Consider the following 18,362-nt stretch of genomic DNA (forward strand, 5'->3'; position numbering starts at 1 on the left):
TTTTCCACTGTGATCTCCACCACTCTTCCAAGGGGCATTCATATTATCTTTATATTCCACTGCGATCTCCACCACTCTTCCAAGGGGCATTGAAACCGTCTTGTTAAGCTACTGTGATCTCCACGTCTCTTCCACGGGGCATTGATATTGTCTTTTTATTACACTGTAACCTCCACCACTCTTCCAAGGGGCATTAAAACCATCTTGTAAAGCTACTGTGACCTCCACGTCTCTTCCAAGGGGCAATGATATTGTCTTTTTATTCCACTGCGACCACCACTACTCTTCGAAGGGGCATTAAAACCATTTTGTTAAGCTACTGTGATCTACACTTCTCTTCCACAGGGAATTGATATTGTCTTTTTATTCCACTGTAACCTCCACCACTCTTCCAAGGGGCATTAAAACTGTTTTGTAAAGCTACTGTGACCTCCATGTCTCTTCCACGGGGCATAGATATTGTCTTTTTATTCCACTGCTACCTCCACCACTCTTCCAAGGGGCATTGATATTGTCTTTTTATTCCACTGCGATCACCACCACTCTTCGAAGGGGCATTAAAACCGTCTTGTTAAGCTACTGTGACCTCCACGTCTCTTCCACGGGGCATTGATATTGTATTTTTATTCCACTGCGACCTCCACCACTCTTCCAAGGGGCATTAGAACCGCCTTGTTAAGCTACTGTGGCCCCCACGTCTCATCCAAGGGGCATTGATTTTGTCTTTTTATTCCACTGCTACCTCCACCACTTTTCCAATGGGCATTAAAACCATCTTCTTAAGCTACTGTGACCTCTACGTCTCTTCCACGGGGCATTGATATTGTCATTTTATTCCACTGCGACCTCCACCACTCTTCCAAGGGGCATTGATATTGTCTTTTTATTCCACTGCGACCACCATAACTCTTCGAAGGGGCATTAAAACCGTCTTGTTAAGCTACTGTGACATCCAGGTCTCTTCCACGGGGCATTGATATTGTCTTTTTATTCCACTGCGACCTCCATCACTCTTCAAAAGGGTATTAAAACTGTATTGTTAAGCTGCTGTGACCACGACATCTCTTCCACGGGGCATTGATATTGTCTTTTTTCCACTGTGATCTCCACCACTCTTCCAAGGGGCATTGATATTATCTTTATATTCCACTGCGATCTCCACCACTCTTCCAAGGGGCATTGAAACCGTTTTGTTAAGCTACTGTGATCTCCACGTCTCTTCCACGGGGCATTGATATTGTCTTTTTATTACACTGTAACCTCCACCACTCTTCCAAGGGGCATAAAAACCATCTTGTAAAGCTACTGTGACCTCCACGTCTCTTCCAAGGGGCATTGATATTGTCTTTTTATTCCACTGCGACCACCACTACTCTTCGAAGGGACATTAAAACCATTTTGTTAAGCTACTGTGACCTCCACGTCTCTTCCACGGGGCGTTGATATTGTCTTTTTATTCCACTGCGACCTCCACCACTCTTCCAAGGGGCATTGATATTGTCTTTTTATTCCACTGCGACCACCACCACTCTTCGAAGGTGCATTAAAACCGACTTGTTAAACTACTGTGACCTCCACGTCTCTTCCACGGGGCATTGATATTGTCTTTTTATTCCACTGCGACCTCCACCACTCTTCCAAGGGGCATTAAAACCGTCTTGTTAAGCTACTGTGACCTCCACGTCTCTTCTACGGGGCACTGATATTGTCTTTTTATTCCCTGCGACCTACACCACTCTTCCAAGGGGCAATAAAATTTTCTTTTTAAGCAACTGTGACCTCCACGTTTCTTCCACGGGGCAGAGATATTTTCTTTTTATTCCACTGCGACATCCACCACTCTTCCAAGGTGCATTGATATTGTCTTTTTATTCCACTGCAACCTCCAACACTCTTCCAAGGGGCATTAAAACTGTCTTGATAAGCTACTGTGACCGCCACATCTCTTCCACGGGGCGTTGATATTATCTTTTTATTCCAATGTAACCTTCACCACCTTTCCAACGTGCATTAGAACTGCCTTGTTAAGCTACTGTGGCCTCCCCGTCTCATCCAAGGGGAATTAAAACCGTCTTGTTAAACCAATCTGAACTCCACAGCTCTTCCAAGAGGCATTAAAACCGTCTTGTTAAGCTACTGTGACCTCCACGTATATTCCACGGGGCATTTATATTGACTTTTTAATCCAATGCGATCTCCACCACTCTTCCAAGGGGCATTAAAACTGTGTTGTTAAGCTACTGTGACCTCGACATCTCTTCCACGGGGCATTGAAATTGTCTTTTTCTTCCACTGTAACCTCCACCACTTTTCCAATGGGCATTAAAACTCTCTTTTTAAGCTACTGTGACCGCCACGTCTCATCCAAGGATCATTAATACCGTCTTTATAAACCACTCTGAACTTCACAGCTCTTCCAAGGTATATTAAAACCATCTTGTTAAGCTACTTTGACCTCCACGTCTCTTCCACGGGGCATTAATATTGGCTTTTTATTCCACTGCGACCTCCACCACTCTTCCAAGGGGCATTAAAACCATCTTGTTAAGCTACTTCTACGTTCACGTCTCTTGCACGGGGCATTGATATTCTCTTTTTACTCCACTGCAACCTCCACCACTCTTCTAAGGGGCACTAAACCTGTATTGTTAAGCTACTGTGACCACAATGTCTCTTCCACAGGGCATTGATATTGTCTTTTTATTCCACTGCGACCTCCACCAATCTTCCAAGTGGCATTAAAACAGTCTTGTTAAGCTACTATTACCTCCACGTCTCTTCCACGGGGCATTGATATTGTCTTTTTATTCCACTGCGACCAACATCACTCTTCCAAGGAACATTGATATTGTCTTTTTATTCCACTGCGACCCCCACAGCTCTTCCAACGGGCATTAAAACCGTCTTGTTAAGCTACTGTGACTTCCACGTCTCTTCCAAGGGGCATTAAAACCGTCTTGTTAAACCTCTCTCAACTCCACAGCTCTTCCAAGGGGCATTAAAACAGTCTTATAAAGCTACTGTGACCTCCACGTTTCTTCCACTGGGCATTGATATTGTCTTTTTATTCCAATGTAACCTACACCACGATTCCAATTGGCACTAAAACCGTCTTGTTAAGCTACTGTGACCTCCATGCCTCTTCCAAGGGGCATTAAAACTGTCTTGTTAAACCTCTCTGAACTACACAGTTCTTCCAAGGGGCATTAAAACAGTCTTGTTATGCTACTGTGACCTTCATGTCTGTTCCACTGGGTATTGATATTGTCTTCTTATACCACTGCGACCTCCACCACTCTTCCAAGGGGCTTTAAAATAGCCTTGTTAAGATACTGTGACCTCCACGTCCCTTCTACGGGGCATTGATATTGTCTTTTTATTCCACTGTATCCTCCACCAAGGGCATTAAAACTGTCTTGTTAAGCTACTGTCATCTTCACGTCTCTTCCAAGGGGCATTAAATCCTTCTTGTTAAACCACTCTGAATGCCACAGCTCTGCCAAGGGGCATTAAAAAGTGTCGTGTTAAGCTACTGTGGCCTCCATGTCTTTTCCACAGGGCATTGATATTGTCTTTTTTTTTCACTGTAACCTCCACCACTCTTCCAAGAGGCATTAAAACTGTCTTGTTAAGCTACTGCTACCTCCACGTCTCTTCCAAGGGGCATTAAAACCATCTTGTTAAACCACTCTGTGCTCCACAGCTTTTCCAAGGGGCATTAAAACCATCTTGTTAAGCTACTGTGACCTCCACGTCTCTTCCACGGGGCATTGATATTGTCTTTTTATTCCACAGCGACCCCCACTACTCTTCCAATGGGCATTAAAACCGTCTTGTTAAGCGACTCTGACCTCCACGTCTCTTCCACGGGGCATTGATTTTGTCTTTTTATTCCACTGCTACCTCCACCACTCTTCCACGGGGCATGAAAACCATTTTGTTAAATTTCTGTGACCTCCATGTCTCTTCTACGGGGAATTGATATTGTCTTTTTAGTCCAATACGATCTCCACCACTCTTCCAAGGGGCATTGATATTGTCTTTTTATTCCACTGCAACCGCCACAACTTTTCTAAGGGCCATTAAAACCATCTTGTTAAGCTACTGTGACCTCCACGTCTCTTACACGGGGCATTGATATTGTTTTTTTATTCCACTGCGACATCCACCACTCTTCCAAGGGGCATTAAAACCGCTTTGTTAAACTACTGTGACCTCCACGTCTCTTCCACGGGGCATTGATATTGTATTTTTATTCCACAGCGACCTCCACGACTCTTCCAAGGGGCATTAAAACCGTCTTGTTAAGCTACTGTGACCTCCACGTCTTTTCCAAGGGGCATTGATATTGTCTTCTTATTCCACTGCGACCTCCACCCATCTTCCAAGCGGCATTAAAACTGTCTTGTTAAGCTACTATTACCCCCACGTCTCTTCCACGGGGCATTGATATTGTCTTTTTATTCCACTGCAACCAACATCACTCTTCCAAGTAACATTGATATTGTCTTTTTATTCCACTGCGACCCCCACAACTCTTCCAACGGGCATTAAAACCATCTTGTTAAGCTACTGTGACTTCCACGTCTCTTCCAAGGGGCATTAAAACCGCCTTGTTAAACCTCTCTGAACTCCACAGCTCTTCCAAGGGGCATTAAAACTGTCTTGTTATGCTACTGTGACCTCCACATTTCTTCCAATGGGCATTGATATTGTCTTTTTATTCCAATGTAACCTACACCACGATTCCAATTGGCACTAAAACCGTCTTGTTAAGCTACTGTGACCTCCACGTCTCTTCCAAGTGGCATTAAAACTGTCTTGTTAAACCTCTTTGAACTCCACAGTTCTTCCAAGGGGCATTAAAACAGTCTTGTTATGCTACTGAGACCTTCATGGCTGTTCCACTGGGTATTGATATTGTCTTCTTATACCACTGCTACCTCCACCACTCTTCCAAGGGGCATTAAAATAGTCTTGTTACGCTACTGTGACCTCCACGTCCCTTCTACGGGGCATTGATATTGTCTTTTTATTCCACTGCAACCTCCACCACTCTTCCAAGGGGCATTGTTATTGTTTTTTTATTCCACTGCGACCTCCACTACTCTTCCAAGGGACTTTGATATTGTCTTTTTATTACTCTGCGACCTCCACCAAGGGGCAATAAAGCCATCTTTTTAAGCTACTGTGACCTCCAAGTCTCTTCCACGGGGCATTCATATTGTCTTTTTATTCCACTGTAACCTCCACCACTCTTCCAAGGGGCATTAAAACTGTCTTGTTAAGCTACTGTCATCTTCACGTCTCTTCAAAGGGGCATTAAATCCTTCTTGTTAAACCACTCTGAATGCCACAGCTCTGCCAAGGGGCATTAAAAAGTGTCTTGTTAAGCTACTGTGGCCTCCACGTCTTTTCCACAGGGCATTGATATTGTCTTTTTTTTTCACTGTAACCTCCACCACTCTTACAAGAGGCATGAAAACTGTCTTGTTAAGCTACTGCTACCTCCACGTCTCTTCCAAAGGGCTTTAAAACCATCTTGTTAAACCGCTCTGTACTCCACAGCTCTTCCAAGGTGCATTAAAACCATCTTGTTAAGCTACTGTAACCTCCACGTCTCTTCCACGGGGCATTAATTTTGTCTTTTTATTCCACTGCTACCTCCACCACTCTTCCACGGGGCATGAAAACCATTTTGTTAAGTTTCTGTGACCTCCATGTCTCTTCTACGGGGAATTGATATTGTCTTTTTAGTCCAATACGACCTCCACCACTCATCCAAGGGGCATTATTATTGTCTTTTTATTCCACTGCAACCGCCACAACTTTTCTAAGGGCCATTAAAACCATCTTGTTAAGCTACTGTGACCTCCACGTCTCTTACACGGGACATTGATATTGTTTTTTTATTCCACTGTGACCTCCACCACTCTTCCAAGGGGCATTAAAACCGCTTTGTTAAACTACTGTGACCTACACGTCTTTTCCACGGGGCATTGATATTGTATTTTTATTCCACAGCGACCTCCACTACTCTTCCAAGGGGCATTAAAACCGTCTTGTTAAGCTACTGTGACCTCCACGTCTTTTCCAAGGGGCATTGATTTTGTCTTTTTATTCGAATGCGACCTCCACCACTCTTCCAAGGAACATTGATATTGTCTTTTTATTCCACTGCGACCTCCACCCCTTTTCTAAGGGCCATTAAAACCAACTTGTTAAGCTACTGTGACCTCCACGTCTCTTGCACCGGGCATTGATATTGTATTTTTATTCCACTGCAAACTCCACCACTCTTTTAAGGGGCATTACAACTGTCTTTTTAAGCTATTTAGATCTCCACGTCTCTTCCCCGGGGCATTGATATTGTCTTTTTATTCCACTGTAACCTCCACCACTCTTCTAAGGTGCAGTAAAACCATCTTGTAATGCTAATGTGACCACCACGTCTCTTCCAAAAGGCATTAAAACCATCTTGTAAAATCAATCTGAACTCCACAGCTCTTCCAAGGGGCATTAAAACTGTACTGTTAAGGTAGTGTGACCTCCACGTCTCTTCCAAGGGGCATTGAAATTGTCTTTTTATTCCACAGCGACCTCCACCACTCTTCCAAGTAGTATTAAAATCGTCCTGTTAAGCTGCTGTGAAATCCACGTCTCTTCCACGGGGCATTGATTTTGTCTTTTTATTCCACTGTAACCTCCATCACTTTTCCAAGGGGCATTAAAACCATCTTGTAAAGCTAATGTGGCCTCCACGTCTCTTCCAAGGGTCAATAAAACCATCTTGTAAAACCACTCTGAACTCCACCACTTTTCCAAGAGACATTTAAACCGTCTTGTTAAGCTACTGTGACCTCCACGTCTCTTCGAAGGGGCATTGATATTGTCTTTTTATTCCACTGCGACCTCCAGCAATCTTCCAAGGGGTATTGATATTGTCTTTTTATTCCACTGCAACCTCTAGCACTCTTCCAAGGGGCCTTGATATTGTTGTTTTATTAAACTGCGAACTCCACCACTCCTCCAACGGGCATTAAAACCGTCTTGTTAAGTTACTGTGACCTCAACGTCTCTTCCACGGGGCATTGATATTGTCTTTTTATTTCACTGTAACCTCCACCACTCTTCCAAGGGGCATTAATACCGTTTTTTTAAGCTACTGTAACCTCCACGTCTCTTCCAAGGGGCTTTCAAACCGTCTTGTTAAACCACTCTGAACTCCACAGCTCTTCCAAGGGGGAGTAAATCTGACTTGTTAAGCTACTGTGACCTCCACGTTTCTTCTACGGGGCATTAATATTGTCTTTTTATTCCACTTCGAACTCCAACACTCTTCCAAAGGGCATTTAAACCGTCTTGTTTAGCTACTGTGACCTCCACGTCTCATCCAAGGTGCATTCATTTATTTTTTTTTATTCCACTGCGACCTCCACAACACTTCCAATGGACATTGATATTGTCATTTTATTCCATTGCGACCTCCACCACTCTTCCAAGGGGCCGTGATATTGTCTTTTCATTCCACTTCGAAATCCACCATTCTTCCAAGGGGCATTGATATTGTCTTTTCATTCCACTGCGAAATCCACCACTCTTTTAAGCGGCATTACAATTGTCTTTTTAAGCTATTTAGATCTCCACGTCTCTTCCCCGGGGCATTGATTTTGTCTTTTTATTCCACTGTAACCTCCATCACTCTTCCAGGGGGCTTTAAAACCATCTTGTAAAGCTAATGTAACCTCCACGTCTTTTCCAAGGGTCAATAAAACCATCTTGTAAAACCACTCTGAACTCCACCACATTTCCAAGGAGCATTTAAACCATCTTGTTAAGCTACTGTGACCTCCACGTCTCTTCCAAGGGGCATTGATATTGTCTTTTTATTCCACTGCGACCTCTACCACTCTTCCAAGGGGCATTAAAACCGTCATTTTAAGATACTGTGACCTCCACGTCTCTTCCAAGGGGCATTCAAACCGTCTTGGTAAACCACTGTGAACTCCACCACTCTTCCAAGGGGAATTTAAACTGTCTTGTTAAGCTACTGTGACCTCCACGTCTCTTGCAAGGGGCATTGATATCGTCATTTTATTCCACTGTGAGCTCCACCACTCTACCAAGGGGCATTTATATTGTCTTTTTTTTCCACTGCGACCTCCACCACTCTTCCAAAGGGCCTTGATAATGTGTTTTTATTCCACTGCAAACTCCACAACTCTTCCAAAAGGCATTAAAACCATCTTGTTATGCTACTGTGACCTCCATGTCTCTTCCACGCGGCATTAATATTGTCTTTAAATTCCATTGTAACCTTTACCACTCTTCCAAAGGGCAATATAACCATATTGTTAAGCTACTTTGAGCTCCACGTCTCTTCCAAGGGGCATTGATATTGTCGTTTTATTCCCTGCGACCTCCACCACTCTTCCAAGGGGCAATAAAACCGTCTTTTTAAGGTATTGTGACCTCCACGTTTGTTCCTCGGGGCATTGATATTGTCTTTATATTCCACTGCGACATCCACCACTCTTCCAAGGGGCATTAACACTGTCTTGTTAAGCTACTGTGACCTCCACGTCTCTTCCACGGGGCATTGATATTGTCTTTCTATTCCACTTTAACCTTCACCACCTTTCCAAGGGGCATTAGAACCACCTTGTTAAGCTACTGTGGCCTCCATGTCTCATCCAAGGGGCATAAAAACCATCTTGTTAAACCACTCTGAACTCCACAGCTCATCCAAGGGGCATTAAAAACGTCTTGTTAAGGTACTGTGACCTCCACGTCTATTCCATGGGGCATTGATATTGTCTTTTTATTCCACTGCGACCTCCACCACTCTTCCAAGGGGCATTGATATTGTCTTTTTATTCAAGTGCGATATCTACCACTCTTCCAAGGGGCATTAAAACTGTCTAATTAAGCTACTGTGTCCTCCACGTCTCTTCCAAGAGCCATTGATATCGTCTTTTTATTCCACTGCGACCTCCAACACTCTTCCAAGGGGCATTAAAACCGTCTTGTTAAGCTACTGTGACCTCCACGTCTCTTCCAAGGGGCATTGATATTGTCTTTTTATTCCACTGCGACCTCCAGCAATCTTCCACGGGGTATTGATATTGTCTTTTTATTCCACTGCAACCTCCACCACTCCTCCAAGGGGCCTTGATATTGTCGTTTTATTAAACTGCGAACTCCACCACTCCTTCAAAGGGCATTAAAACCGTCTTGTTAAGTTACTGTGACCTCCACGTCTCTTCCACGGGGCATTGATATCGTCTTTTTATTCCACTGCAACCTCCACCACTCTCCAAAGGGCATTGATATTTTCTTTTTATTCCACTGCAACCTCCAGCACTCTTCCAAGGGGCAAAAAAAACATTTTGTTAAGCTACTGTGACCTCCACTTCTCTTCGACGGGGCATTGATATTGTCTTTTTATTTCACTGTAACCTCCACCACTCTTCCAAGGGGCATTAATACCGTTTTTTTAAGCTACTGTGACCTCCACGTCTCTTCCAAGGGGCTTTCAAACCGTCTTGTTAAACCACTCTGAACTCCTCAGCTCTTCCAAGGGGGAGTAAAACTGACTTATTAAGCTACTGTCACCTCCACGTTTCTTCTACGGGGCATTAATATTGTCTTTTTATTCCACTTCGAACTCCAACACTCTTCCAAGGGGCATTTAAACCGTCTTGTTTCAAACTCCAACACTCTTCCAAGGGGTATTTAAACTGTCTTGTTAAGCTACTGTGACCTCCACGTCTCATCCAAGGGGCATTCATTTATTTTTTTTTATTCCATTGCGACCTCCACCACTCTTCCAAGGGGCCGTGATATTGTCTTTTTATTACACTGCGAACTCCACCATTCTTCCAAGGGGCATTAAAACCATCTTGTAAAGCTAAAATGACCTCCACGTCTCTTCCACGGGGAATTGATGTCTTTTTAATCCACTGCGACTTCCACCACTCTTACAAGGGGCATTAAAACCATCTTGTTATGCTTCTTTGACCTCCACGTCTCTTCCCCGAGGCATTGATATTGTCTTTTATTCCACTGCGACCTCCACCATTCTTCCAAGCGGCATTGATATTGTCTTTTTATTCCACTGCGACCTCTACCACTCTTCCAAGGGGCATTAAAACCGTCATTTTAAGATACTGTGACCTCCACGTCTCTTCCAAGGGGCATTCAAACCGTCTTGGTAAACCACTGTGAACTCCACCACTCTTCCAACGGGAATTTAAACTGTCTTGTTAAGCTACTGTGACCTCCACGTCTCTTGCAAGGGGCATTGATATCGTCATTTTATTCCACTGTGAGCTCCACCACTCTACCAAGGGGCATTTATATTGTCTTTTTTTTCCACTGCGACCTCCACCACTCTTCCAAAGGGCCTTGATAATGTGTTTTTATTCCACTGCAAACTCCACAACTCTTCCAAAAGGCATTAAAACCATCTTGTTATGCTACTGTGACCTCCATGTCTCTTCCACGCGGCATTAATATTGTCTTTAAATTCCATTGTAACCTTTACCACTCTTCCAAAGGGCAATATAACCATATTGTTAAGCTACTTTGAGCTCCACGTCTCTTCCAAGGGGCATTGATATTGTCGTTTTATTCCCTGCGACCTCCACCACTCTTCCAAGGGGCAATAAAACCGTCTTTTTAAGGTATTGTGACCTCCACGTTTGTTCCTCGGGGCATTGATATTGTCTTTATATTCCACTGCGACATCCACCACTCTTCCAAGGGGCATTAAAACTGTCTTGTTAAGCTACTGTGACCTCCACGGCTCTTCCACGGGGCATTGATATTGTCTTTCTATTCCACTTTAACCTTCACCACCTTTCCAAGGGGCATTAGAACCACCTTGTTAAGCTACTGTGGCCTCCATGTCTCATCCAAGGGGCATAAAAACCATCTTGTTAAACCACTCTGAACTCCACAGCTCATCCAAGGGGCATTAAAAACGTCTTGTTAAGGTACTGTGACCTCCACGTCTATTCCATGGGGCATTGATATTGTCTTTTTATTCCACTGCGACCTCCACCACTCTTCCAAGGGGCATTGATATTGTCTTTTTATTCAAGTGCGATATCTACCACTCTTCCAAGGGGCATTAAAACTGTCTAATTAAGCTACTGTGTCCTCCACGTCTCTTCCAAGAGCCATTGATATCGTCTTTTTATTCCACTGCGACCTCCAACACTCTTCCAAGGGGCATTAAAACCGTCTTGTTAAGCTACAGTGACCTCCACGTCTCTTCCACAGGGCATTGATATTGTCTTTTTATTCCACTTTAACCTTCATCACCTTTCCAAGGGGCATGAGAACCTCGTTGTTAAGCTACTGTGGTCTCCACGTCTCATCCAAGGGGCATTAAAACCATCTTGTTAAACCACTCTCAACTCCACAGTTCTTCCAAGGGGCATTAAAACCGTCTTGTTAAGCTACTGTGACATCCACGTCTATTCCACGGAGCATTGATATTGTATTTTTATTCCACTGCGACCTCCACCACTCTTCCAAGGGGGATTGATATTGTCTTTTTATTCCACTGCGATCTCCACCACTCTTTCAAGGGGCATTAAAACTATCTTGTTAAGCTACTGTGTCCTCCACGTCTCTTCCAAGAACCATTGATATCATCTTTTTATTCCACTGCGACCTCCACCACTCTTCCAAGGGGCATTAAAACTGTCTTGTTAAGCTACTGTGACCTCCACGTCTCTCCACGGATCATTGATAGTGTCTATTTTTTCCACTGTAACCTCCACCACTCTTCCAAGGGGCAATAGAACCGTATTGTTAAGCTAATTTGACCTCCACGTCTCTTCCATGGGGCATTGATTTTGTCTATTTCTTCCCTGCGACCCCCAACACTCTTCCAAGGGCTATTGATATTGTCTTTTTATTCCACTGCAACCTTCACCACTCTTCCAAGAGGCTTTAAAACCATTTTGTTAAGCTACTGTGACCTCCACGTCTCTTCCACGGGGCAATGATATTGTCTTTTTATTTCACTGTAATCTCGCCCACTCCTCCAAGTGGCATTAATACCGTGTTTTTCAGCTACTGTGACCTCCATGTCTCTTCAAAGGGGCATTCAAACCTTCTTGTTAAACCACTCTGAACTCCACAGCTCTTCGAAGGGGCATTAAAACTTTCTTGTTAAGCTACTGTGACTTCCACGTCTCTTCTACAGGGCATTAACATTGTCTTTTTATTCCACTGCAAAATCCACCACTCTTACAAGGGGCATTTAAACCATCTTGTTAAGCTAATGTGACCTCCACGTCTCTTCCAAGTGGCATTGATATCGTCTTTTTATTCCACTGCGACCAACACCACTCCTCCAAGGGGCATTGATATTGTCTTTTTATTCCACTGCGACCTCCACGACTCTTCCAAGGGGCATTGATGTTGTATTTTTATTCCACTCCAAACTCCACCACTCTAGCAAGCGGCATTAAAACCATCTTGTTAAGCTACTGTGATCTCCACATCTCTACCACGGGGCATTGATATTGTCTTTAATTTCCACTGTAACCTCCACCACTCTTCCAAGGGGAAATAAAACCGTATTGTTAAGCTACTTTGACCTCCACGGTTCATCCAAGGGGCATTGATATTGTCTTTTTATTGCCTGCGACCTCCAGCACTCTTCCAAGGGGCAATAAAACCATCTTTTTAAGCTAATGTGACTTCCACGTTTCTTCCACATGGCAATGATATTGTCTTTTTATTCCACTGCGACATCCACCACTCTTCCAAAAGGCATTGATATTGTCTTTTTATTCCACTTTAACCTCCAACACTCTTCCAAGGGGCATTAAACTGTCTTGCTAAGCTACTGTGACCTCCACGTCTCTTCCACGGGGCATTGATATTGTCTTTTTATTCCAATGTAACCTTCACCACCTTTCCAAAGGGCATTAGAACTAAATTGTTAAGCTACTGTGGCCTCCAAGTCTCATCCAAGGGGCATTAAATCCGTCTTGTTAAACCACTGTGATCTCCACAGCTCTTCCAAGGGGCATTAGAACCGTCTTGTTAAGCTACTGTGACCTCCACGTCTATTCAATGGGGCATTGATACTGTCTTTTTATTCCAATGCGACCTCCTCCACTCTTCCAAGGGGCATTAAAACCGTCTTGTAAAGCTAATGTGACCACCGTGTCTCTTCCAAGGGGCATTAAAACCATCTTGAAAAACCACTCTGAACTCCACAGCTCTTCCAAGGGGCATTAATACCGTATTGTTAAGCTACTGTCACCTCCACGTCTCTTCCACGGGGCATTGATATTGTCTTTTTATTCCACAGTGATCTCCACCACTCTTCCATGTAGCATTAAAACCGTCTTGATAAGCTACTGTGACCTCAACGTCTCTTCCACGGGGCAGTGATTTTGTCTTTTTATTCCTCTGTAACCTCCAGCACTCTTCCAAGGGGCATTAAAACAGTCTTGTAAAGCTAATGTGACCTCCATGTCTCTTCCACGGGGCATTGATGTTGTCTTTTTATTCCACAGCGACCTCCACCACTCTTCCTAGTAGCATTAAAACTGTCTTGTTTTGCTATTGTGACCTCCACGTCTATTCCACAGGGGGAACTGATATTGTCTTTTTATTCCACTACGACCTCCACCACTCTTCCAAAGGGCATTGATATTGTCTTTTTATTCCACTGTAACCTCCTCCACTGTTCCAAGGAGCATTAAAACCATCTTGTTAAGCTACTGAGACCTCCACATCTCTATCAAGGGGCATTAAAACTGTCTTGTTAAACCACTCTGAACTCCACAGCTCTTCCAATGGGCATTTAAACCGTCTTGTTAAGCTACTGTGACCTCCATGTCTCTTACAGGGCATTGTTATTGTCTTTTTATTCCACTTAGACCTCCACCACTCTTCCAAGGGGCATTAAAACCATCTTGTTAAGCTACTGTGTCCTCCACGTCTCTTTCACGGGGCATTGACATTGTCTTTTTATTCCACTGCGACCTCCACCACTCTTCCAAGGGGCATTGATATTGTCTTTTTATTCCACTGTAACCTCCTCCACTGTTCCAAGGGGCATTAAAACCATCTTGTTAAGCTACTGAGACCTTCACATCTCTATCAAGGGGCATTAAAACCATCTTGTTAAACCACTCTGAACTCCGCAGCCCTTCCAAGGGGCATTAAAACCGTCTTGTTAACCTATTGTAACCTCCACGTCTCTTTTACGGGGCATTGATATTGTCTTTTTATTCCACTGCGACCTCCACCACTCTCCCAAGGGGCATTAAAAGCGTCTTGATAAGCTACTGTGACCTCCACGTCCCTTCCACGGGGCATTAATATTGTCTTTTTATTCCACTGCGACCTCCACCACTCTACCAAGGGGCATTGATATTGTCTTTTTATTCCACTGCGAACTCCACCACTCTTCCAAGGGACATTGATATTGTCTTTTTATTCCACTGCGACCTTCACCTTTCTTTGTCACGCTGTCTCTGTGTACTGGAGGTAGGGGGCCTAAGCTGACCCTAAGCTGGGGCCCTGACTAATCCCTCTACCTGGAGGTACTGTTAAAGGTACAGAGGTCCAGGCCGCCAGCGTAACCCCTACCTCCTGAGGATCCCTGCACCTAAGTAATCTAGTCCTGAGAAGGACCCCTGATCACAACAAAAGGGGACAGGTAATAATATGCCCACACTCAGTACTTAGACGAACGAGACAGTACAACGGTAAAACCAAAACCACCTTGCATACAAAAACTACACAACTACAACAGAGGGAACACCAACGGGAAAGGAGATAAATGTTAAAGTGAGGAAGGGAAAAAAACACTCCAAATACACTTAGCTCTGAAACTCCAAATACCACGATCCGCTCTGTTAGTCTGCATGAAATGCTTTCACCGACACTTCCCTAACAGACCGGCAGGCATTTGAAGGAGTCCCACTACAGCAGCATTGATTGCAGCTGGGCGAGGCTGGACCTTGTCTAGCACAGAGAGAGAGTTAACTCCCTCACTGCCGAAAAACACAAAGCACCAAAAACTCAGCTGCGAGAAGTCAGGCTGTGTAATCGTGAGGATCTTCGTGGCGACACACCCGTGACAGTACCCCTCCTTCTACTAGGGGCCTCCGGACCCTCAGGGCCAGGTTTATCCGGGTGAGTCGTGTGGAAGGCCCGAACTAATCGGTCTGCGTTAATATCCGACGCAGGAACCCACATCCTCTCCTCAGGACCATACCCCTTCCAATGAACCAGGTACTGAAGGGACTGGCGATTAAAGCGTGAATCGATGACCCTCGATACCTGGAACTCCAAGTTACCATTGACCACCACTGGAGGGGGAGGTAAAGGTGACGGTACCACCGGCGCCACATACCTCTTAAGCAATGATCTGTGGAACACGTTGTGAATTTTAAACGTAGGGGGGAGGTCAAGACGGAATGCCACCGGATTAATTATAGAACTGATCCTGTACGGCCCGATGAACCTGGGACCCAGTTTCCAGGAGGGAACCTTAAGTTTTATATTCCTGGTAGACAACCATACCCGATCGTTCACACTTAGGTCCGGACCAGACACTCTCCTCCTATCAGCCATACGTTTGTATCGGTTCCCCATAGTATTCAGATTCTTCAGCACCCCTCTCCATACTGAAGCGAGTGATGAAGAAAATCGTTCCTCCTCAGGAACCCCCGAAGAGACCCCCTACTGAAAGTACAAAACTGGGGGTGAAAACCATATGCCCCAAAAAACGGGGACTTACCAGTGGACTCGCTCCGCCTATTATTAAGAGCAAACTCTGCCAGAGGTAAGAAAGAAGCCCAGTCCTCCTGGTTCTCTGACACAAAACACCGGAGATATGTCTCCAAGCTCTGGTTCATACGTTCCGTCTGACCATTGGTCTGAGGATGAAAAGCCGATGAGAACGATAAATGCATCCCCCGCCATGTACAAAACGCCTTCCAGAATTTGGACACAAACTGAGACCCCCGATCTGACACCACCTCGGAGGGTACCCCGTGAAGCCTCACAATCTCCCCAATGAACACCTGCGCAAGAGTTTTAGCATTAGGAAGAGCAGGAAGAGCGATAAAATGTGCCATCTTGCTGAACCTGTCCACTACAGCGAGTATGACCGTTTTACCTGAAGACGGAGGGAGGTCCGTAATAAAGTCCATAGACAGATGAGTCCAAGGACGCTCCGGGATCTTCAAAGGTAAGAGGGCCCCAGACGGACGGGTATGTGAGGTCTTAGAGCGCGCACAAACCCCACAGGACGCGACAAAAGTTACCACCTCCTTATGTAAGTTAGGCCACCAAAACCGACGCGAGAGGAGATCCACAGTTGCTTTACTCCCTGGGTGTCCTGCTAAAGCTGAGTTATGGTGTGCCTCGATCACCTTTTGTCGCAACTGATCTGGAACAAACAGTCTCCCCGGAGGTCCAACAGGGGCGTCCCCCTGAGCCTCCAATACCTCCTCCTCAAGCTCAGAGCATACTGCCGAAACCACCACCCCCTCCTGAAGGATAGGAATCGGGTCGTCCGTATTCCCGGCCCCAGGGAAACTACGAGATAAGGCATCCGCCTTTACATTTTTTGACCCAGGACGATATGTAACGACAAAATTAAACCTGGTAAAAAACAATGACCACCTAGCTTGTCTGGGATTCAGACGTTTCGCGGACTCCAGATAAAGCAGGTTCTTGTGATCGGTGATGACGGTGACCGGATGGACTGCCCCCTCTAAAAAATGGCGCCACTCCTCAAAAGCTAACTTAATGGCCAAGAGTTCCCTATTGCCGACATCGTAATTCCTCTCAGCGGACGACAATTTTTTAGAGAAAAAGGCGCACGGATGCCACTTACCAGGGGACGAACCTTGTGACAATACTGCTCCCACCCCTACCTCGGAAGCGTCTACCTCTACAATGAATGGCTGTGACGCATCAGGTTGAATGAGTATGGGTGCTGAGGAAAAACATTTTTTCAAGGAGGAGAATGCTTGACAAGCCTTGTCAGACCACCTAGAAAAATCCGTCCCCTTTTTAGTCATGTCTGTGAGAGGCTAAACCATGGACGAGAAATTACGCATGAACTTCCGGTAATAATTAGCAAACCCCAGGAAACGTTGTAGTGCCTTAAGATTCTCTGGCCGATCCCACTCAAGAACTGCCCGCACTTTCCCAGGGTCCATACGAAAACCGGACGCTGAAACCAGGAAGCCTAAAAACTGGAGTTCCTGTACGGCGAACACACACTTTTCCCATTTGGCATACAGTTTATTATCCCGCAAGATCTGTAACACCTGCCTAACGTGCTCCTGATGAGACACCAGATCCGGCGAGTAAATTAAGATATCATCCAGATATATGACAACAAACTGTCCCACCAGGCGGCGAAAAATGTCATTAACAAAGTGTTGGAACACCGCCGGGGCATTAGTCAGACCGAATGGCATGACAAGGTTCTCATAATGCCCCTCCGGAGTGTTAAACGCCGTCTTCCACTCATCCCCCTCCTTCATCCTAAGCAGATTGTACGCCCCCCTGAGATCCAACTTAGAGAACCATTTGGCGCCCACGATCTGATTAAAGAGATCGGGAATAAGTGGGAGCGGATACGGATCTCGGACCATAATCCGATTAAGTTCACGGAAATCCAGGCAAGGGCGTAGGCCTCCATCTTTCTTCTTAACAAAGAAGAACCCCGCGGCCACCGGTGAAGATGAAGGTCTAATATGCCCCTTAGCCAGACTTTCTGAAATATAATCCTTCATGGCCTGCCTCTCAGGACCAGAAAGGTTATACAACCTAGCTTTAGGTAACTTGGCCTCAGGGAGCAGTTTTACAGAACAGTCATACTCGCGATGAGGAGGTAGTTCCTGACACCCTTTCTCCGAGAATACATCCTCAAAGTCCGCCAGAAATGGAGGTAAGACCCTAGGAGTAACCGCACCGATGACCGTATTCATGCAGTTTTTATTACAGAATTTACTCCATTGGCTTATCTCTCCGGATTGCCAATTAATAACCGAGTTATGCTTAGTTAACCAAGGAAGGCCCAACACTATAGGAGTGGGAAGACCCTCCAACACGTAGCAAGACAACAGTTCTTTATGTATCGCCCCCACTTGAAGTTTTACGTTATGCACAGCTTGCAAAAAACTTCCCTAACCGAGAGGCCTGGCATCGATCGAGAATATGGGGATGGGTTTAGCCAACTCACTCAATCACATACCTTGAACCCGGGCAAACCGAGCGTCCACCAGATTAGCCCCGGCCCCACTATCCAGAAGAACAGATATCCTCTCAGTTCTCGTACCCACCACCACCTCCGCCGG

The sequence above is a fragment of the Phyllobates terribilis genome, unplaced genomic scaffold, assembly GCF_046119375.1.
Source record: "Phyllobates terribilis strain yellow unplaced genomic scaffold, ASM4611937v1 Scaffold_745__1_contigs__length_728145, whole genome shotgun sequence".
Taxonomy (NCBI): domain Eukaryota; kingdom Metazoa; phylum Chordata; class Amphibia; order Anura; family Dendrobatidae; genus Phyllobates; species Phyllobates terribilis.